General features: G+C 38.7%; 1 long non-coding RNA gene and 1 other non-coding gene across 2 annotated transcripts in view; both read left to right on the top strand.

The window, feature by feature from the left end:
* Nucleotides 1–22,859, top strand: part of LOC129653921 (uncharacterized) — a 115,369-nt gene that overhangs the window by 79,750 nt on the left and 12,760 nt on the right. The gene's annotated exons all lie outside the window — the stretch shown is intronic.
* TRNAS-GGA (transfer RNA serine (anticodon GGA)) lies at nt 14,312–14,384 on the top strand. The gene has a single exon. It is a non-coding gene; the product is annotated as a tRNA-Ser (tRNA).

Genomic DNA, 22,859 nt, shown 5'->3' with positions numbered 1-22,859 from the left:
AGTCCATGGGGTTGCAAAGAGTTGGACACGACTGAGTAACCAAGCACAGCACACATACAAAATAGATAAACAACAAAGTTCTACTGCATAGCACAGGGAACTAACTGTATTCAGTGTCTTATAATAAACTATAATGGAAAAGAATTAGAAAATTATGCATATATACACACACACACACACACATCATATATATGTAACTGAATCACTTTGCATCAGAAACCAACACCACATTGTAAATCAACTATACTTCAATTTAAAAAAAAGGAATTAGCTCTCAGATGATTAGGGTGCAGCTTACTTGAGCTATTCCAAATCCTGAAAGATGATGCTGTGAAAGTGCTGCACTCAATATGCCAGCAAATTTAAAAACTCAGCAGTGGCCACAGGACTGGAAAAGGTCAGTTTTCATTCCAATCCCAAAGAAAGGCAATGCCAAAGAATGCTCAAACTACTGCACAATTGCACTCATCTCACACACTAGTAAAGTGATGATCAAAATTCTCCAAGCCAGGCTTCAGCAATATGTGAACCGTGAACTTCCTGATGTTCAAGCCGGTTTTAGAAAAGGCAGAGGAACCAGAGATCAAATTGCCAACATCAGCTGGATCTTGGAAAAAGCAAGAGAGTTCCAGAAAAGCATCTATTTCTGCTTTATTGACTATGCCAAAGCCTTTGACTGTGTGGATCACAATAAACTGTGGAAAATTCTGAAAGAGATGGGAATACCAGACCACCTGATCTGCCTCTTGAGAAATCAGTATGCAGGTCAGGAAGCAACAGTTAGAACTGGACATGGAACAACAGACTGGTTCCAAATAGGAAAAGGACTTTGTCAAGGCTGTATATTGTCACCCTGTTTATTTAACTTCTATGCAGAGTACATCATGAGAAACGCTGGACTGGAAGAAACACAAGCTGGAATCAAGATTGCCGGGATAAATATCAATAACCTCAGATATGCAGATGACACCACCCTTATGGCAGAAAGTGAAGAGGAACTAAAAAGCCTCTTGATGAAGGTGAAAGTGGAGAGTGAAAAAGTTGGCTTGAAGCTCAACATTCAGTAAACGAAGATCATGGCATCTGGTCCCATCACTTCATGGGAAATAGATGGGGAAACAGTGGAAACAGTGTCAGACTTTATTTTTTTGGGCTCCAAAATCACTGCAGATGGTGACTGCAGCCATGAAATTAAAAGACGCTTACTCTTTGGAAGGAAAGTTATGACCAACCTAGATAGCATATTCAAAAGCAGAGACATTACCTTGCCAACAAAGGTTCGTCTAGACAAGGCTATGGTTTTTCCTGTAGTCATGTATGGATGTGAGAGTTGGACTGTGAAGAAGGCTGAGCGCTGAAGAATTAATGCTTTTGAACTGTGGTGTTGGAGAAGACTCTTGAGAGTCCCTTGGACTGCAAGGAGATCCAACTAGTCCATTCTGAAGGAGATCAGCCCTGGGATTTCTTTGGAAGGAATGATGCTAAAGCTGAAACTCCAGTACTTTGGCCACCTCATGCGAAGAGTTGACTCATTGGAAAAGACTGATGCTGGGAGGGATTGGGGGCAGGAGGAGAAGGGGACGAGAGAGGATGAGATGGCTGGATGGCATCACCAACTCGATGGACGTGAGTTTGAGTGAACTCTGGGAGTTGGTGATGGACACGGAGGCCTGGAGTGCTGTGATTCATGGGTTTGCAGAGTCAGACATGGCTTAGAGACTGATCTGATCTGATCTACTTCCAAGAGAGCTGAACAGAGTTAGATTGGTCTTCTAGAAATTTATACTCCCATAGTTTATTAGATATTTAGAACAGAGATCTCTTTCCTTATCATTTTTCGAGGTAGTTGAGATTAAAGCAGAACAAGAAAGTGTTCCCCATGGCTAGAGAAGAGAATAATCCAAGTGACCTGGTGAAAACATGAAATTCAAAAAATTGTAAATGGTTTTGATTATCTAACTTTTCTTATAAAAAATATAGTCATGCCATGGGAAGCTGCTGGCCATGATTTGAACTGATCTCAATTGTCCTGTTAACATATTCCCCTCAAGAGTTGGATGAGGATAACCTTTATGTACTTCTGTTCTTAGTACTGTTTCAGTTGGGATTTCCCAGAGAAATGGAACCAATAGGGATTATATCTATATCTAAGTATATTATATATAGCTTAATATGTATATAAATTAAATGCAAAAAAATTTATAAAAAATTGACTAACATAATTATGGAGGCTGTCAAGTTCAAGTTCAAAATCTACAGGATTGGTGGAAGGCTGGAGACTCGAGAGCTGATGCTACAGTTCCAATCTGAGAGCAGTATGCTGTAGATTTCTCTCTTGCTCAGGGAAGACCAATGTTTTTGTTCTAGTGAAGTCTTTGACTGGATGAGGTCCACCTACATTATGGAAGGCAATCTGCTTTAAGCAAAGTCCACTGATTTAAGTATTAATTGCCTCAAAAAACACCCTCACAGAAACATTCAAAATGATGTTTGACTAAACACTGGACATCCCGTGGCCCAGACAATTTGATACATTAAATTGGGCATCATAGTACCCAAACAAGCTTCAGGATAATTTTCTTACCCAGATTCACATGTAGAAGACAAATCAAATATGAAATGATTTACTGATGTTTCCTAGAATGTCCTGGTATAGACTAGTGTTCAGGGGATTACTGAGAATAAGAAATAACTAAACAGAGAACTTATGAAAAAGTATACCTCATGAGAAAGTCACAGTGTTTAGAATATCCCCAAAGAGCCATAATTTCCTGTAACTTGTATCCTCAGAGGTAAAATGAAAAGAAGCTATGTCAGCAGGAAAACTAGATAATTTATATCAGCAATAAAAATTCCTTTTTCCTATGTTTTGTGGTAGCTCACCACACAGATATCTCCTGTCTAGGTAACTGCTGAATTTAGATCTACAATTCATTTTACAGGAGTGTTTTTAAAAATATTTTAGATTAAATCATTTTAATATCTTAGGTGAAAACAGTTACAAAAACAAAGTTATCTGCACAACCACTCAATTCCTTCACTTCATTTTGTTAACATATTTTCTCATTGGTATGTAATCAAAGCATATTTAAGCTAAAAATAGACAACAAGCAAGGAGTTATTTGCACATATTATAAGAAGACTATTTTTATTCAGGTAGAAAAGGCTGAAACGTTTCTAATGATTCATTTTCCTTTATTTATTAAGTAGTATGAATGTGTAAAGAGACAGGATAGAGCAGTGTTTTTTTTTTTAATCACTCAGAATGCATTGCTTTTAATAATATTTTGTCCTTTTTATTTCTGTTTATAAATCCACATTTTATATGAATAATCATGACCGTACCTTGGGCTTTTCACTGAAATATCAGAAGCCAGAGTTCTTAGCTGCCCAGGTCCTATTAGAACTTTGCAAATATGCCTCTTAAAACTTTCAATTGAATAATGTTATAAAAACAGACCTGGCAACAGAAACTCATTTTCAAAAATTTAGTCTTGAACAGTTTATGTGACTTTCAGGATAATTTCTTTTATGTATTTTCTTTCCCTAAACGAGTTCCTGTACTTTAGATTACAGGACTGTCATGGTCCCTAAGGCAAACCCCTGATTTATCAATGTCTGCCCTTAAAAACCTCAGGACATACAAATCAAACTTCCAGTCATCATTATAGCTTTAGTCCTTGATTTCTCATTTCCCAGTCTACTGTTGTGTTTTGTTTTTGTTTTTAAGTACGCACTAAGCCTTTTGGGTAGGCCAAGAGAGATCCTTTTTTTTGATAGATTTTTACTTGTTTTTTATTACCACTTTTTAGAAATCTGAAGACAAAGAAAACCATAACTTCTCAAATGAAGTTTTAACAATTGAGCTTCATCACATTGCATCCATCTTTTCACCAAGCATAAATCCACTAGTGACCTAAATAAACATGAAATAGAGTAATATCATGCCTAGTGATGATAAAAGGAAGAAACCCTTAGATAAATGTTAAGCAGTGAGGCTACATTAAGAGGGAATATTGAGTCCCTGAAAGGTACAAGTGCCACACTCTGGCATCACCTTTTTATGTGAACTGTGGCTGGTACTTCAAATGGCTCTGATGTGTTCTACACCCTCCCGTGAATGGAGTCAGCAGAAATTCACTAATTGTATTTCTATTTAAATGTTTAGCTCCAAAAATCAGTTTAGAGAGTTGAGGCCATAGTAAATATGCCTCTCAGATTTGAAATAAAGAACACTAGTAGGATATAAAATAAAAGTATTTTCTATCAGATTGGCCACTGAACCAGTGAGAAATGTAGAAGAGAAAGAGGTATTGAATCTTCTTTAATTGAGAAAGCAGATTTCTCTGGTCATTATGAAGAGAGTAGAATAATAATGTCTTGTTTTTGTAAGCCCTTTACTAAGGAACTATGCATGATTTTGATCTCTGTGGTACTCAGTATAACACTAGGCAACTTTACAAGAACAAACTATATTCTTGGTGGCTTAATCCACAATGGTTTATTTCTCATTCATGAAAATTCTGATGTGTGTTGGGATGCTGTCCTTCATCTGGCAGCTTCACCATACAGATTTCGTGATCTTGAGCTGTTTCTGTGGGAGAGAGAGCTGGATCGGCCTGGATGAGACATCCACCACATCCTCCCATGCACTGGGGCCGGATCCTTACTATATGGTCTCAATGAACAGCCAAGTGCTCAGTCATTTCAGTCGTGTCCGACTCTGTGCGACCCTATGGACTATAGCCGGCCAGGCCCCTCTGTCTGTGGGATTCTCCAGGCAAGAATACTTCAGTGGATTGCCACGCCCTGCTCCAGGGGATCTTCCCAACCCAGGAATTGAGCCCACGGAGCTCTTACTGCATTGGCAGGCAGGTTTCTCACGACTAGTGCCACCTGGGAAGTGGTCTCAGTGAACAGCAAGGGTGACCGGCAAATAAATGTAAGGACTACCTCTGGTCTGTTGTATGGACTATTTGGTAAAGACTAAATGTCTCTGGTGCAATCAGAGACTGGAATTGGAGAGCTGGATAATGTACTTTGTTACATGGGTACAGGAGAAACAGATTCAGTCAAAGTTTGTTTGTTAATATTTGTTCCCCAATCAGCTACATGGCATATGATAATCATATAATGGGTCTGAGTTACTGAGGACGTACTAAACTCCGGAAACCATTCTAAGCACTATACTTGCATTATCTCATGCAGTACTCACCTGTGCTTTTATGGTAGACATTATTATTATTACCTCTATTGTACAAGTGGGGAAACTGTGGCAAAAGTTGGTAAATGACTAGTCTCAGGTCACATGGTGAATAAGTGATAGAGCCACTTTGGGAAGTTAGGCTCCAGACCTAGGAACTTTGCTTTTGTGTTTTAAGGTGAAGATCAATATAAAGCCACTAAAGAAAAAAATAAAGATCAGCCCAGGTATGTTTCTTTATAACATTTCTGCAATTAACAACATCTCATAGAAATAGCAACAGATCAGTGGGCAGGTGTGTATGGATGGTGACCAGATAGGGAATGAAGGATATTAAAGCTCTTGCTACCATTAGTTACAGTTACACATTCAACAAGGAACTCAAAACCTTTTTTTTTTTTATTAGAATGAACCATTTCCTTAGATATTTACATCTGTGCTTTACACCTTAAATTACTAGATGTCACTAGAGAATAGAACGGAGAAGGCAATGGCACCCCACTCCAGTACTCTTGCCTGAAAAATCCCATGGATGGAGGAGCCTGGTGGGCTGCAGTCCATGGGGTCGCGAAGAGTCAGACACGACTGAGCAACTTCACTTTCACTTTTCACTTTCCTGCATTGGAGAAGGAAACGGCAACCCACTCCAGTGTTCATGCCTGGAGAATCCCAGGGATGGGGGAGCCTGGTGGCTGCCGTCTATGGGGTCACACAGAGTCGGACACGACTGAAGTGACTTAGCAGCAGCGGAGAATAGAAATTTCATTAGAAGTTGCCTCTTGATACTCTCACTTATTCTTCAATAGAATAAACTGAAAAATAATATTAAAAATCTCTTCCCTTTGTCTTCTGCATTTCTCTCCTTATCTTTTTCTTTTTGTTTTAAACTAATTTCTGCAGACATCCTCTGTTTCCTATCTGCTTGCCAAATTTTAATCTATTTTAATACTCCAGTGTTGCTGACATATAGTTTCTAACTTTTCAAATCAAACACTGAATGCTTTTTGTTAACCAGTAAATTTCACATAATGAGTTTCTATAAGCATGCTTCTTTTATGGAAAGGAATAAAAAGTGTGATTGAGTTTTCTATTTCTGAAGAATTAAAACTCTTTTAAAAAGCAGTGGAGCTCCATCGTCATATTTCTTTGACTCTAAACTTTCTAAGACAATGTATTTTCTCTCAGTGCAGCATCATAAAGCTTAAGTAGGATAATGGTAAATACAGCTTTTCTATGAAGATGAACATTTCTGCTCTTGCTCTGGACTGGTTCAGTCTTTGCAGTGATTTGAGCACTGCATCACATGCCTTGCTTTGTCCAATCCATTATGTTTACATTTATCCCTTAGTATCTCACTACATCACGTTTAAATGTAAAGAACTGAGATTTGTTTCCCTCCACTGGAATTTCTAAATAACAGTTCTGTCTATTACAGCTTAAAAGATGTGTCATGGCAGCTGCAAATAACTTTCAAAAAGAAATGTTGTGCAGCAAACTATCATATTTCATGTACACTCTGGCAAATGGTGCTTGCTTTTTGGCCCCAATTCAGCCTTCTTTTGCAAACCAACTTCCTGCAGCATGAGGATATACATTTTCCTGGGCCAAATATTCCAAAGTGGACACCAATTTGGGACTGCTAGCTTTTTCCAGCTCTCCAGCTTTTGGACATATGAGCATTGAAAATACTAGATTTCTACTTTTGATGCCAGACATTTAGGCTTTGGAGGCTGAAAAGTCAAGTCTTAATTTTAGCATTTAATGCCAGAAGCAAGCTGTCCTTTTGAAACAACTCCTCTCTGGCAGTGGGTCAGCACAGAGCACCTCCTTTTCAGGCAATCTCCGTGTCATCTGCTCAGCACACCCGGAGTGGTCAGTTACTTCTAGTTCTGGACTAGAAAGTGGATAACATGAAGTAGGGGTGGAGGGGTAGGAGGATCATGGATATGGCAGCGTGGATATTTGGTAAAAGGGAAACTAACTCGATTTTACTTTTTCATGTTTGTTTCTTTGTTTGTTTCTCAGCTAATGTGCAATTTTCTTTTTTTACTTCTGCATCTTTGGAGTGTAGGGAAGTAGTTGCTCTTCTATTCTAGCATCCTCTTCATTCTAAGTGCTTTAATAGTGTAATGGGATAAAGAGTAATTTAGGTTTGGGGAGGACTGTTGTAGACAGGGTAGTCAGAGAGAGTTTCTTTGAGGGGTTGACATTTGAAGTAAGACCTGGATGACCAAAAGAAGGAAGACATGAAAAGTTATATGGGAAAAGCATTCCTGACAGTGGGGATAGCTTATGCAAAGGCCTTAAGGGAGAAGGAAATGGCAACCCGCTCCAGTGATCTTGCCTGGAGAATCCCAGGGACAGGGGAGCCTGGTGGGCTGCTGTCTATGGGGTTGCACAGAGTCGGACACGACTGAAGCGACTTAGCAGCAGCAACAGCAGCAGCACTAGCTTAGTTTATTTATGGAATAGAAAGGCCAGTGTGGCAGATAATATTATTTGACTCATTTAGTAGACAATTTTTTTCTCACCTGCCTCTTACCAATATGGTATTTGAAAGTTAGATAATAGCTTTCCCAACACCTCTTATTATAAGGTTCATTCATTAGCCTATTTTGAAGCAATGAGACTTACAGAAAAGTCTATTTTCTGTAAAACTGGGAAAACTTCCCCAGTGGCGCAGCAGTAGAGAATCTGCCTGCAATGGAGGAGATGCAGATTCAATCCCTGGGTTGGGAAGATCCCGTGGAGAAGAAATGGCAACCCACAGACTATATTCTTGCTGGGGAAATCTCATGGACAGAAGAGCCTGGTGGGGTACGGTCTGTGGGGTTGCAAAAAGTTGGACATGACTGAGCAAAGGGAAAGTTATTCCTTTCCAAATAAAAAGATAGCTACAGCTTCTCTCCCTTCCCTTTTCTTCCTACCTAGAATGCAGATGTGAAGGATGGCATGACAGCAGCCACACTGTAACCATGAGGCAATAAGGCTAAGGCCCATAATCCAACATGCTAAGCATGGTAGAATAGAAACTTAAATTAACCTGGATTCCTGATCACATTGTTTTATGGGCAAATTATGAGTTTACCTATTTATGGGATTTGGGGTAAGTAAATTATTAATGTCCTTATGGTTTAAGCCAATGTTTATCAGATATTCTATAAACTTGCAGCTAAAAACATTCCTACCCATTTCTAACATTAAACATAGTAGAATAATATAGAGTAGTGAGTGAACACAGTACAGTTCAGCTCATCAGTCATGTCCAACTTTTTGCGACCCCATGGACTGCGGCATGCCAGGCCTCCCTGTCCATCACCAACTCCCAGAGTTTACTTAAACTCATATTCATTGAGTCAGTGATGCCATCCAACCATCTCATCCTCAGTCATCCCCTTCTCCTCCTGCCCTCAATCTTTCCCAGCATCAGGGTCTTTTCAAATGAGTCAATGCTTCGCATCAGATGGCCAAAGTATTGGAGTTTCAGCTTCAACATCAGTCCTTCCAATGAATATTCAGGACTGATTTCCTTTAGGATTGACTGGTTGAATCTCCTTGCTGCCCAAGGGACTCTCAAGAGTCTTCTCCAACACCACAGTTCAAAAGCATCAATTCTTCAGCACTCAGCTTTCTTTAAAGTCCAACTCTCACATCCACATGTGACTACAGGAAAAACCATAACCTTGACTAGACGGACCTTTGTTAGTAAAGTAATGTCTCTGCTTTTCAATATTCTGTCTAGGTTGGTCATAATTTTCCTTCCAAGGAGTAAGTGTCTTTTAATTTCATGGCTGCAGTCATCATCCACAGTGATTTTGGATACCAAGTAAATAAAGCCTGCCACTGTTTCCACTGTTTCTCCATTTATTTCCCATGAAGTGATGGGACCAGATGCCATGATCTTCGTTTTCTGAATGTTGAGTTTTAAGCCCACTTTTTCACTGTCCTCTTTCACTTTCATCAAGAGGATTTTTAGTTCCTCTTCACTTTCTGCCATAAGGGTGGTGTCATCTGCATATCTGAGGTTATTGATATTTCTGCCTGCAATCTTGATTCCAGCTTGTGCTTCCTCCAGCCCAGCATTTCTCATGATGTACTCTGCATATAAGTTAAATAAGCAGAATGACAATATACAGTCTTATGTACTCCTTTTCCTATTTGGAACTAGTCTGTTGTTCCATGTCCAGTTCTAACTGTTGCTTCCTGACCTGCATACAGGTTGCTCAAGAGACAGATCAGGTGGTCTGGTATTCCCATCTCTTTCAGAATTTTCCACAGTTTATTGTGATCCACACAGTCAATGGCTTTGGCATCATCAAAAAAGCAGAAATAGATGCTTTTCTGGAACTCTCTTGCTTTTACAATGATCCAGTGGATATTGGCAATTTGATCTCTGATTCCTCTGCCTTTTCTGAAACCGGCTTGAACATCTGGTAGTTCACCCTTCACATATTCCAAGCCTGGCTTGGAGAATGTTGAGCATTACTTTACTAGCATGTGAGATGTGTGCAATTGTGTGGTAGTTTGAGCATTCTTTGGCATTGCCTTTTTTAGGGATTGGAATGAAAACTGACCATTTTCCATCTGATGAACATCACCAGATGGTCAACACCGAAATCAGATTGATTATATTCTTTGCAGCCAAAGATAAGAAGCTCTATACAGTCAGCAAAAGCAAGACCAGGAGCTGACTGTGGCTCAGATCATGAACTCCTTACTGCCAAATTCAGACTTAAATTGAAGAAAGTAGGGAAAACCATTAGATCATTCAGGTATGACCTAAATCAAATCCCTTATGAATATACAGTGAAAGTGAGAAATAGATTTAAGGAACTAGCTTTGATAGACAGAGTGCCTGAAGAACTATGGATGGAGGTTCGTAACATGGTACAGGAGACAGGGATCAAGACCATCCCCAAGAAAAAGAAATGCAAAAAAGCAAAATGGCTCTCTGAGGAGACCTTACAAACAGCTGTGAAAAGAACAGAAGCCAAAAACAAAGGAGAAAGGGAAAGATATACCCATTTGAATGCAGAGTTCCAAAGAATAACAAGGAGAGATAGGAAACCCTTCCTCAGTGATCAGTGCAAAGAAACAGAGGAAAAGGGTAGAATGGGAAAAACTAGAGATCTCTTCAAGAAAATTAGAGATACCAAGGGAACATTTCATGCAAAGATGGGCTCAGTAAAGGACAGAAATGGTATGGACCAACAGTTCAGTTTAGTTCATTTCAGTCACTCAGTCGTGTCTGACTCTTTGTGACCCCATGAATCGCAGCACACCAGGCCTCCCTGGCCATCACCAACTCCCGGAGTTCACCCAGACTCACGTCCATTGAGTCAGTGATGCCCTCCAGCCATCTCATCCTCTGTCGTCCCCTTATCCTCCTGCCCCCAATCCCTCCCAGCATCAGAGTCTTTTCCAATGAGTCAACTCTTCGCATGAGGTGGCAAAGTACTGGAGTTTCAGCTTTAGCATCATTCCTTCCAAAGAAATCCCAGGGCTGATCTCCTTCAGGATGGACTGGTTGGATCTCCTTGCAGTCCAAGGGACTCTCAAGAGTCTTCTCCAACACCACAGTTCAAAAGCATCAATTCTTCGGCACTTAGCTTTCTTCACAGTCCAACTCTCACATCCATACATGACCACAGGAAAAACCATAGCCTTGACTACATGGACCTTTGTTGGCAAAGTAATGTCTCTGCTTTTGAATATGCTGTCTAGGTTGGTCATAACTTTCCTTCCAAGGAGTAAGCGTCTTTTAATATCATGGCTGCAGTCACTATCTACAGTGATTTTGGAGCCCAGAAAAATAAAGTCAGCCACCATTTCCACTGTTTCCCCATCTATTTCCCATGAAGTGATGGGACCAGATGCCATGATCTTCATTTTCTGAATGTTGAGCTTTAAGCCAACTTTTTCACTCTCCACTTTCACCTTCATCAAGAGGCTTTTTAGTTCCTCTTCACTTTCTGCCATAAGGGTGGTGTCATCTGCATATCTGAGGTTATTGATATTTCTCCCGGCAATCTTGATTCCAGTTTGTGTTTCTTCCAGCCCAGCATTTCTTATGATGTACTCTGCATATAAACTAAATAAACAGGGTGATATTATACAGCCTTGACATACTCCTTGTCCTATTTGGAACCAGTCTGTTGTTCCATGTCCAGTTCTAACTGTTGCTTCCTGATCTGCATACAAATTTCTCAAGAGGCTGGTCAGGTGGTCTGGTATTCCCATCTCTTTCAGAATTTTCCACAGTTTATTGTGATCCACACAGTCAAAGGCTTTGGCATAGTCAATAAAGCAGAAATAGATGTTTTTCTGGAACTCTCTTGCTTTTTCCATGATCCAGCGGATGTTGGCAATTTGATCTCTGGGTCCTCTGCCTTTTCTAAAACCAGCTTGAACATCAGGAAGTTCACAGTTCACATATTGCTGCAGCCTGGCTTGTAGAATTTTGAGCATTACTTTACTAGCGTTTGAGATGAGTGCAATTGTGATGTAGTTTGAGCATTCTTTGGCATTGCCTTTCTTTGGGATTGGAATGAAAACTGACCTTTTCCAGTCCTGTGGCCACTGCTGAGTTTTCCAAATTTGCTGGCATATTGAGTGCAGCACTTTCACAGCATCATCTTTCAGGATTTGAAATAGCTCAACTGGAATTCTATCACCTCCACTAGCTTTGTTCGTAGTGATGCTTTCTAAGGCCCACTTGACTTCACATTCCAGGATGTCTGGCTCTAGGTGAGTGATCACAGCATTGTGATTATCTGGGTCGTGAAGATCTTTTTTGTACAGTTCTTCTACATATTCTTGCCACCTCTTCTTAATATCTTCTGCTTCTTTTAGGTCCATACCATTTCTGTGCTTCATCAAGCCCATCTTTGCATGAAATGTTCCCTTGGTATCTCTAATTTTCCTGAAGAGATCTCTAGTCTTTCCCATTCTGTTGTTTTCCTCTATTTCTTTGAATTGATCACTGAGGAAGGCTTTCTTATCTCTTCTTGCTATTCTTTGGAACTCTGCATTCAGATGCTTATATCTTTCCTTTTCTCCTTTGCTTTTTGCTTCTCTTCTTGGACCCAACAGAAGCAGAAAATATTAAGAGGTGGCAAGAATACAGAGAACTATACGAAAAAATATCTTCATGACCCAGATAATCATGATGGTGTGATCACTCACCTAGAGCCAGACATCCTGGAATGCGAAGTCAAGTGGGCCTAGAAAGCATCACTGTGAACAAAGCTAGTGGAGGTGATGGAATTACAGTTGAGTGAACACAAAGGCAGAGAAATAGGAAGGGACCATATCGTGTAGGACTCTGTAGACAATGATAAGGGATTTAGGATTTATTCTGATAGGGAAACTTTAAGGAGAAAATTCTTATTATCAGAATTATTTTTTTTTTATGAAAAAATTTCTCTGGTATGTGAAGGATAGACTACAGGGAGACAGAAGCAACAGGAGGCAAGTTAGGAAATTTTAATAGTCGAGGGAAAAGATGAACACAGATATGACTATTATGATGACAGTGGAGAAGGATATGAATTCAAATTCAGTATACATTTACAGATGGAGCTAAGTGGGTTTTCTCTGGCTCTGCAAATGAAAGTGAGGGAAGGAGAGTGATCAAGGATGACTCCTAGATTGTTTGCCTGAGAAAATTGGTGCTCAACGGTGCCATTCACTGAGATGGAGGAATCAGGGAAAGGAGCAGATTTCTAGGAGTGGTATAGTGGCAAGGGAAACTGGGAGTTATTTTTGATACATTAATTTTTACATACTTAGTACACATCAGAGTGGAGATGGAGTTTAGGGAAGAGGGTATGGGTAGATATATAAATTTTGGAATTTGTAATTTCTTTATCTTAAATAGAAAATTAGAAAAAATCTGAATATTTTTATGACTACAATGAATCTTCAATAAATTCCTTAATAACGCTAGAAAGAGAAATGGGATTTAAAATTCCCCAGGGTTTTCCTAAACATTCAGTGACTTTCTTTTTTCTTAGCAAGTCTTTGATAAGTGAGTGTGATATTGGGGTTGAGAGTACTTTATTTTAAGGTTGATGTCCATTTATCTATCTATTGCTCTGGTCTTTACGTTCTCAATGGAGTCATCGTGTATGATTTCCTAGTTTCCATAGTACTTAATCAGTTGCTGTACTCCTCTTGCCTTCACTTTTAGTCTGTCCTTTTCTTTTCCTATTATTTCTTTATCCTTACCATGATTTTGTATTGTGCAACCTTCTGGAACATTCTCTAGTGTAGTAAAACCATCTGGAGGAGTTTTTCATTTTCTACAGGCTAATTTACACCAAACTTTAGGTCATATCCTTCTTCATCTAAAGGTAAAAACTGGCAAGATTTATCATTATCCTGGATTAGGAAATGTATAGTGTTATCTGCTACCAGGTAGAGAATCTATCTCTTCCTCTGAGACCAGTATTATTATAGTAGTGCTTCTCCACTGACCTTTGTTGAAAATAAGGATTCGAAGTGTATATAGTTACAATTTAGTCTAATCTGTTTATTTTGAAGAGGCAAGGATTTAGGTGGGCACAGGTGAAATTATTTGTTCATGGATATTTGAAAACATATAATTCATCCCAATGATAGGCAAGTGTCTGTGCAGTTATCATTATTGGGGCTATCTGTCCAGCTACTCTGATATTCATAAGCATGATAAGGAGTTGTCAGTACTTAAGTAATAATGAGGAACACTTCTTGACCATTTACTGTGGGACAACATGCTGCCAAAATGCTCCTTCTGTCTTGTTCACAGCAGCATCTATTGTATTTTGCAGATTTTCCCAGAAAAAAAAAAGGGGGGGGGGCATTTTTTTTAAGTTAAAATAGAATTGTTTCCTAAATGTCAAAATACAAGAATTTCCTTTCTTTATTGTCTTTGTTTATAATTTTTATCTTTAAAGGATACCTTTGGGAGCAAAAATCCCAGGACTGAAAATGTGAGCACGTTGAGACAGGACACCAGTTGGGAGAGTGTTACTATAACCTGATGACAAGCTTAGGCTGTCGCCATGGAGATGTAGACAAATATAGAGGGGAAAAAAAACATTTAGTAGATACTCAACATTGGGGGCTTTCCTGGTGGCTCAGAGGTTAAAGCGTCTGCCTGGAATGCGGGAGACCCAGGTTCGATCCCTGGGTCAGGAAGATCCCCTGGAGAAGGAAATGGCAACCCACTCCAGTACTCTTGCCTGGAGAATCCCATGAAGTGAGGAGCCTGGTAGGCTACAGTCCATGGGGTTGCAAAGAGTCGGACACGACCAAGCGACTTCACTTTCAACATAGTGATTAATCTTTTCATCACAGCATATTTCACAAAGGCTAACACAAAGCAATTTCTTAATAAATAGTGTTAAATGGAAAAGCAAGTTTGATGTGGAAAATAGGGGAAAAAGGAGAAACATGAAAGGATTCCTAGGTTTCTTACTTGATCTTTGTGTGGGTATTTGTGTGATAATAAAAGAAAGGCCAAAGGCAGTTTGTGTTTCAAGAGCGTGGAAAAGCATATTAGGTTTGAGTTTGAAATATTCCTAAGACATCAGGTGTCTGGCAGGAAGTTAGAGTCTGGCACTCAATGTAAAGATACAGATTTGAGGGAGTGTTATAGGCATTTTTGCTGATAACTCAGCCCATGGGAATAGACAATGAATAGAGTAAGAAGAAAAGGAAGACAAGAGGCACACCAGACATACACCAGTCTCCAAGCTCTTTTCCAGACACTGTTCCCTTTGCCTGGAGTGGCCTTTTCCAGATAGCCCGTGACCCCACCCTCACCTCCTACAGGTCTTTGTTCGTATGGTATCTCAGTGAGATGCCTTGACAACCCTATTTCTACTGGACACCCTCCTGGAACTTTCCTCTATGACTCTTCTTTATTTCCCCTGATAGAACTTAACAGTATCTAGTCTATTAAATATTTTATTTCTTTTTGTTTTTACCTACGATTTACCCTCTCTAAAAGTAGCAATCCATGAGAGCAGGCTTCTGCTTGCTCCTGCTTCATTTATTACTATAAACAGGGTGCCTACAACAGTGTTAGGCACATAGGAAGTACTTACTATATATTAATTCTATGAACTAAGAACCTAGGAAATCCCAAACAATGAAGGGGATTTAGATTATGCAAAGGTCAGAGTAAAAATTGAAGGAAGACCAGAAAGACAGGTGGAGCATCAAGAGAAATTAATGCCATGGAGGATTAAGGAGAAAGAGTTTCAAGGTAAAAATAGTGGTCAGAATGTTCAGAACATCATGGAGATAATAAGAAAGAAAAGAACTGGAATTTCAATTGGATAGAAGCAATAACAAATCTTAAATTACATGGGAGAAAATGTCTCTAATGAGCATCATGCATTCAGACTTCTTATGCATGTAAGAATTTCTGTGGAAACCTGGTTCTCACAATGAAGCAGGAAGTAAAAGCAAGCTACCAGAGCATCTGTTCTCATGAGATTTTCAGAGTTGAATCACAAACTAAAGGAAGTTTGGATAGTTCGGATAAAGTTCAGATACTTATCTGAACTTTGGGGGTGGTTTTTTAACCAAACTGAATACACTGTACAACAGTTCATCTCCTAAAGACTAAATCATTTGAGAACACTAACCCTAATGGTATTCACACCACATATTTAATTACTGGCCTTTCATATTTTCTGTATATAATAAAGAAGAAATGGAGAAAATACATAGATTTTTGTGCTATCATTATATTGGTTAGAGGTGAGGTTAACTAATCATGTAATCTGTTTTTGCCCAGTGTTTAATGGATTAACATGTTTATGTATTTACATCTTAGTTTTATAGTAATATTCCAGTGAAATTTGAAAAGAATATCAGAAGTATTAAGACAACATTGAGAATAAGTCTCTCCCAGCTGCAGATCAATGAGTGTTTTGTTTATAATATAAAATAATGGCTCACAATTTACATACCTAAAAGATATTTTTAACCATTTTTAAGTTGAAGTATAGTTAATTTACAACATATGATAGTTTTGGTGTATAGCAAAGTGATTCAGATATATGTGTGTGTATATGGATGCTAAGTTCCTTCAGTCACGTCCAACTCTGTGCGACACTATGGACTGTAGCCCACCAGGCTCCTCTGTCCATGGGATTCTCCAGGCAAGAATACTGGAGTGGGTTGCCATTTCCTGCTCCAGGGGATTTTCCCAATCCAGGGATCAAACTTCATGTCTCTTTTATGTCTCCTGCATTGGCAGGTGAGTTCTTTTCCACTGGAGCCGTCACACACACACACACATATATTCCTTTTCAGATTATTTTACATTTTAAGGTATTATAAGATATTAAATATAGTTCCCTCTACTATACAGTCAATCATTGTTGTTTATTTATTTTGTATGTAGTAGTGTGTATCTCGGAGAAGGCAATGGCACCCCACTCCAGTACTCGTGCCTGGAAAATCCCATGGGTGGAAGAGCCTGGTGGACTGCAGTCCATGGGGTCGCTAAGAGTCAGACACGACTGAGTGACTTCACTTTCACTTTTCACTTTCATGCATTGGAGAAGGAAATGGCAACCCACTGGAGAATCCCAGGGATGGGGGAGCCTGGTGGGCTGCCGTCTATGGGGTTGCACAGAGTCGGACACAACTGAAGTGACTTAGCAGCAGTGTGTATCTATTAATCCCAAACTCCCAGTATATCTCCTCCCACCTCCCCGCCCCGCATCCCCTTTGGTATCCATAAGTTTGTTTTCTTAAAAGACACTTGTTTTTGACCTACACTAAAAATCAAGGCTACTCATATGGACAATAAATCATAATTGGGTTGCATTTCAGTCTGATGCAGAGAAACAGAATAATTCCCTTTGTTTATGTAATGTGTTGCTGAACTTGGTCTATATTTTAAGGCAGTCAACAGAGAGTGCTCATTCTGGGAAGCAGCCCAATGGGAAATGGGCTTAAATACATGGCATAAGTCAGAATTGGGTGACTATAACTGCATTTTTGGTTTGGCTAACACCTTAAACCAGTTTTCAAACATCTAGATTTGGCAAAATTTGAATACATGTTGTACAGCACAGTTATCTCCTCTTTTTTAAACTGATATGCATTTAACAGGAATTAGAACCTGTGAATCCTTCTGCTTTTATAGCTAATTCATCATCATACCTCATAAAATCTCTGTAATGTTCAGTAAGTCAACAGATCCAGTTTTCTTAAAAAGGCACTTTTATAAGGGACACCTACAACTAAAACCTTGGTTCTAAATTTATGAAATATGCAAGCCTACATTGATCATAGGGCATCAGGCTGTGGGAAACACTCTTCTATCTTGGATTGGATTATGTTACAAAAGGAAGGGACCTCTGGCAGAAACCCAAACCTAGAAGAGAAGTCCCCTAAAACAGGATTTGTCTGTTTTCTGTACTTGTCTCTAAGAAGCTTTTTATCTTGGCTTACCAAAGGCAAACATCTCAGAAAACTTTGTTACAGACAAACTAAGCAATTAGGATTATAGGCAATGGCATCATTAGATTCTAATGAAAGAGAAGAGCTTTCAGTACAGTGCAGTCTGTCCCCAAGAGGTCAGGGAAGGGCTAAGGCTCCACTTCCTCCCTGTTCCAGTGAAAGTTCCATTTCAAATGATCTTAGGGAAAAAGGGTGTCATAGGAAAGTTTAAGGAAAGGCCTGGCAAACAAGAGGATTGCAAAAAGGAGCTTATGTAAATCATCGAAGAAACAAGGTTGAGGATTCTTCTATAATTAATGTGTTTCTAGGATTTTTTGAAAGTGCTTGTTAGGAAGTGAGGGCTAAAAAATTGTGGGACTTGTACAGATGCAATAAAGGGATTTAGGATATTATAAAAAATCAATTTGTAACCTTTAGTGTTAAGGTTTTAAAATATTTTTGACTGATAACAGGATGCTGTTAGAACTGTGCTTTGGGTAATTATACAGCTGAATTTAATCAATACATGATTCTGTGATTATACTGAGCATACATGTCTGAGGATTAAGGATTAGAGAATGTTGCTAATGTAAATGAAGAAAACTTTAGGGTGAACTGAAGGCCTGAACTTCATATTTCTCCTGATGTATTCAAAATACTCTTGAAAGTTCTGTTTCACAGCTAGATAGTGCAGTAATAATCAATAACCAAAGTTAGTTGTTATTGATGATATTTATGAGAAATATCCATCACATGTTCCCATCACTACTTTTCAATAATTCTACTTTATTCAGTTGTTCTTTCTGTGATGTGGTCTGTTGCATACAATGGTGCAAAGCTCTCAGAAAACTACAAAGAAAATGAAAAGGAGAAATGAAGAGGTCAAAATAACATAATGGAGAAGAGTTTGATCCAAGGTTTTGATAAGCTAAAAGATGTTAATAAAATATGAGGATATAGAAAATTAAGTGGTCTATGTGATTTAAGATCAGTATGGATCACTTGAATGAGGGAAGTCATTTAGAAAACATTTGAAACAGTTTAGAGAACAAAAACTACCTCCTTGATGTTTGGATTTTCAATATGAGGACTCAAACCATTTTTTAATTCTGGAAAATTCTCAGGTGATATTTTGTTTTATTTTTAGTTATGGTAATTACTAATATCATGTGTGTATATCTTACTGTTTTCTTTGTGTTTAAAAAAACAATACTGAGTGAATTTGAAGGTCTAATTGGCTTTATTTGATTATTCATGAATAGGGTAGCATCCAGTCTGGCAGATAGAACAGAGCTCCAAGGAGCTGTACCAAGTGGAAAGCTTTTGTAGGCTGAAGAGGGAGGGGAAAAGGAAGTTTCTGGCAGAGAGTGGATTGTTTCAGGCAAGGTCACCTTCCTGTGGGGGTCAGGAGAGGTCTTTTGGACAGTTTACCTCACTAGTACTGACCAGATAGTTCCTGACTGGTTAAAGGTCATACTTCGGGGAGAGGTTGAAATCACAGTTAGACTAGGTATTAAGTCTTTGTTTGCTCACTGAGGTTTAGCACAAGTAACTCCATTTTGGGCCTGGTGTTTTTCTTTCTTTCTTTTCTCTCTCTCTCCTTTTTTTTCTTTTAACAGTTTCCCCAGTTTTGATAGACTTTAATAGACTTTTGATAGACTCAAAATAAGAGATGTGATCAACATTTAAAGAGTGCTAACTCCCAAATATTGCTTGGTAATTCTCACAGCTTTCCTGGATTCTCTGCTTGATATTCATAAGTGATGATGTTTTTTTGCTGAATTTCTGTGGTATTCACAGGCCACAAATTTAGATTCATGTGTTTTAAGTTGGTCATTCTCTGTTTCACTTTTGGTCTTCCAGTCTTAGATTATTTACTTGGTGGTTAGCAGCTGTGATCATGCATTTAAAGCTTTCAAGAGAATACCGAGTATAGGGAGAAAACTACGATTATTATAATTCCCAATATTTCGAGGGCACTTCAGATCCATTGTCCCCCAAATCCTAACCAATCAAAATCAGATAGATCAAAGAAAGGCTCCACTGAAGGAGTCATCTTTTTAGGCCACATGTCTTTCTCAGGGATCTTACATAGCTAACTGAGTTTTAACTTCCCCAGAAGTGCTAATCCAGGTGTAGCAGGTGGTGTTGGCCACAGCACAGATACCTCCTGGCTCAGCTAAATGATAATCAAAGACCATCCTATGATCAGGAACTACTTTGGCCAGAGAGTATGAGGATTTGTATTGGGCAGTTGTTGCTTTAGCAGCAGATTCTGCAATACTTTCCAGAATTAAGGAGAGGGTCCCATCATAGCTTCATTTACATTTACTCCTAGTCAGGGGATTAGGGATGTTCCAGAGGAAACAAATTTTGAATCATGAATTGTTGTTATTGTTCAGTTGCTAAGTCGTGTCCGACTCTTTGCCACCCTATGGGCTGCAGCATGCTAGGCTTCTGTGTCCTTCATTATCTCCCAGAATTTGCTCAAATTCATGTCCATTGAGTTGGTGATGCTATCCAACCATCACATCCTCTGCTGCCCTCTTCTCCTTTTGCCTTCAATCTTTCCCAGCATCAGGATCTTTTCCAATGAGTCAACTCTTCACGTTAGGTGGTCAGAGTATTGAAGCTTCAGCTTCAGCATCAGTCCTTCCAATGAATATTCAGTATTGATTTCCTTTAGGATGGACTGGTTTGATCTACTTGCAGTCCAAGGGACTCTCAAGAGTCTTCTCCAGCACCACAATTTGGAAACATAGGTTCTTGGGCACTCAACCTTCTTATTGTCCAACTCTCATATCTGTACATGACTACTGGGAAAACTACAGCTTTGAGTATACGGACCTTTGTCAGAATACCTCTTGGTAATTCCCATTTGAGTCTGTGGCTCTGGGCTGAAAGGTGACAGCCATGGAGGCCAGTAAAACTTAAAGAGTCTGTCAACCACACAGGTAGTTTTACTTTGGATACCCTTGCTTTGTGTTCCCATGCTTTTTCATACTAAATTTTTTAGTGTGGCACAAAGTACATTTACTGATTGATCCCAGTGTAATTGGTTTATCTGTGAAAGTGAGGGAGAAATTGCTAGGCAGTCAGTGTAGGACTCTGAGACCTTGGTCTTGTTTTCAATAAACATCTTGTTCCATTAGCCTAAAGCTATACCCTTTGTCCCACATTCCTGGAATGTGTCCTTGGTCTGATAAATTATCAGCACTCAGATCCAGGGAAGGGCAGTAATTAACTTCTGTTTCATATGCCTGAGGGAAAAATAACTGGTGATCGTTAATCTTAAGACCATACATCTGGTACATTGTGAAATGGCCAGGGGATATGAAAAAGGTGATCTGAAGATGGAGAGAAGCCATACAAATGTTAAGCATCTTGAGAACTGATTGGTTAAAATTAAGTATTTTAAGGACAGGAGCCCACCAAAAACGCACAGATTAAAGATATAAAAAGTCCTGCCGTTGGGGAACTCTTTACCCCTTCTCAGTGTCTATGCTGAGAGCTTTGTACTTTCTTTCTCTTTAATAAATCCTGTTCTCTTGCTACCACGAGTGTTTGTATGTTCTTGAACTTCATGCTTTGGCCCTGTGAACAAAAACTCAGATTCCTGATTCAAAAGGAAGCCAAAAGTGGATAAAAGTTCAGTAATTAATGTTTTAGTCTTTTACTATTTTATCTTATTTAGAAATGATCTAGATTTTGAATTTCCATCATTAAACAACTCAGAGGAACCTAAGTTTTCAAGTTACCAAAATATTTTAGAAATTAATTTTAAGTAAACATTTTCTAAAGTCTCTACATCCTTGAAAAGTTGCTTCTAAATTTTCCTCTTTCAGCTATTTAATTCACTGCTTCCAATGATTACACATAGACTAGCGATAAAAACTTAATGAGATATTAGACAAAATTAGCTATCATTTTAAACTATTTTTCTTGCTGACAAATTTTGTAAGAGATAACATGAACTTGTTTGACCTTTCCTAAATCTAGGTAGAATAAAATATTATATTTAATGCTGAAAACTCTAACAACATGCCTGTTTTAATTAAACCCCCATGACTAGCTTTAATCCCAAATAAGTTTCCAGATCATGTAAATTTGAAAAGCATTTGGATTCGTTTCTATTATGTTTCTGGAAGTTTTAAGAATTCTTCATTCATAGAAGAACTTAATCTTCTTTAAGCCAATAAAATAGAGCTCTTTTACAAATTAATTTTTAGTAATACCATTCACAGGTAGAAAATATCACACATCTACATAGACATACATAAACTTATAGACACAGAATCCGTAAGGCTTTTTTTGAAAATTGCAGTCACGAATCAGGTGTAATAATACAAAACTCACTAGTTATAAGAGAAGTTTGATCCAAATTACATTTTTGACGTATAATTTAAGATTACCCACTCAACCTCAACTGGCTAAAGTTTTTTTTTATTAATACTTACAAAGAAGACACTTTAAGATTGTTTTCATTTTGTCTAGGTTTTAAAATAACCTTTCCTCCTTTTGTTTTTCCTTCTGATAAGAATTACCTCCCTGAAGTTTGTATTTTAAAGGATGACCTAAATAAGAGTTCATGCAGAGATCAAGAAGAACATTTACATCTCAAAGGCACAGGGAAAGAATGCTAGTTCCTCTAAGAAGGACTTTTGTTTCCTATGGCTAGAATTTTTACAATACCTGTAAGCCTTTTAAGATGAATAGAAGAAGAAAGAAAGACAGTGAAGTTGTTGGGTCCTGTCCAACTCTTTGGGACCCCATGGACTGTAGGCTGCCAGGTTCCTCTGTCCATGGACATTTCCAGGCAAAAATACTGGAGTGGATTGCCATTTCCTTCTCCAGGGGATCTTCCCAGCCTAGGGATCAACCCCAGGTTTCCAGCACTGCAGGCAGACGGCAGGGAATGAATAGGTGAGGATAATTGTTTAAAAAGGTAGGTGGACTCTGATTGTTTCTAGAACTGCATTTCTGGTTTTGCAAAGATTTGTACTATAGGGACAGATCAGATCAGATAGTCGCTCAGTCGTGTCCGACTCTTTGGACACGACTATAGGGACAATTGCTTTTAATTCCTCAAATAATTGGTTTGCAACTTAAATGACATCATAGCTTGTTCCACTCTTCCAGTCACATTATCTTTAATTTGCTTTTTTATATCAGGGAGATTTCCAACTAAAATGGAAATCAGAAGGTTTCT

The sequence above is a fragment of the Bubalus kerabau genome, chromosome 5 (assembly GCF_029407905.1).
Source record: "Bubalus kerabau isolate K-KA32 ecotype Philippines breed swamp buffalo chromosome 5, PCC_UOA_SB_1v2, whole genome shotgun sequence".
Classification (NCBI taxonomy): Eukaryota; Metazoa; Chordata; class Mammalia; order Artiodactyla; family Bovidae; genus Bubalus; species Bubalus kerabau.
This window is presented reverse-complemented; position numbering and strand designations above follow the sequence as displayed.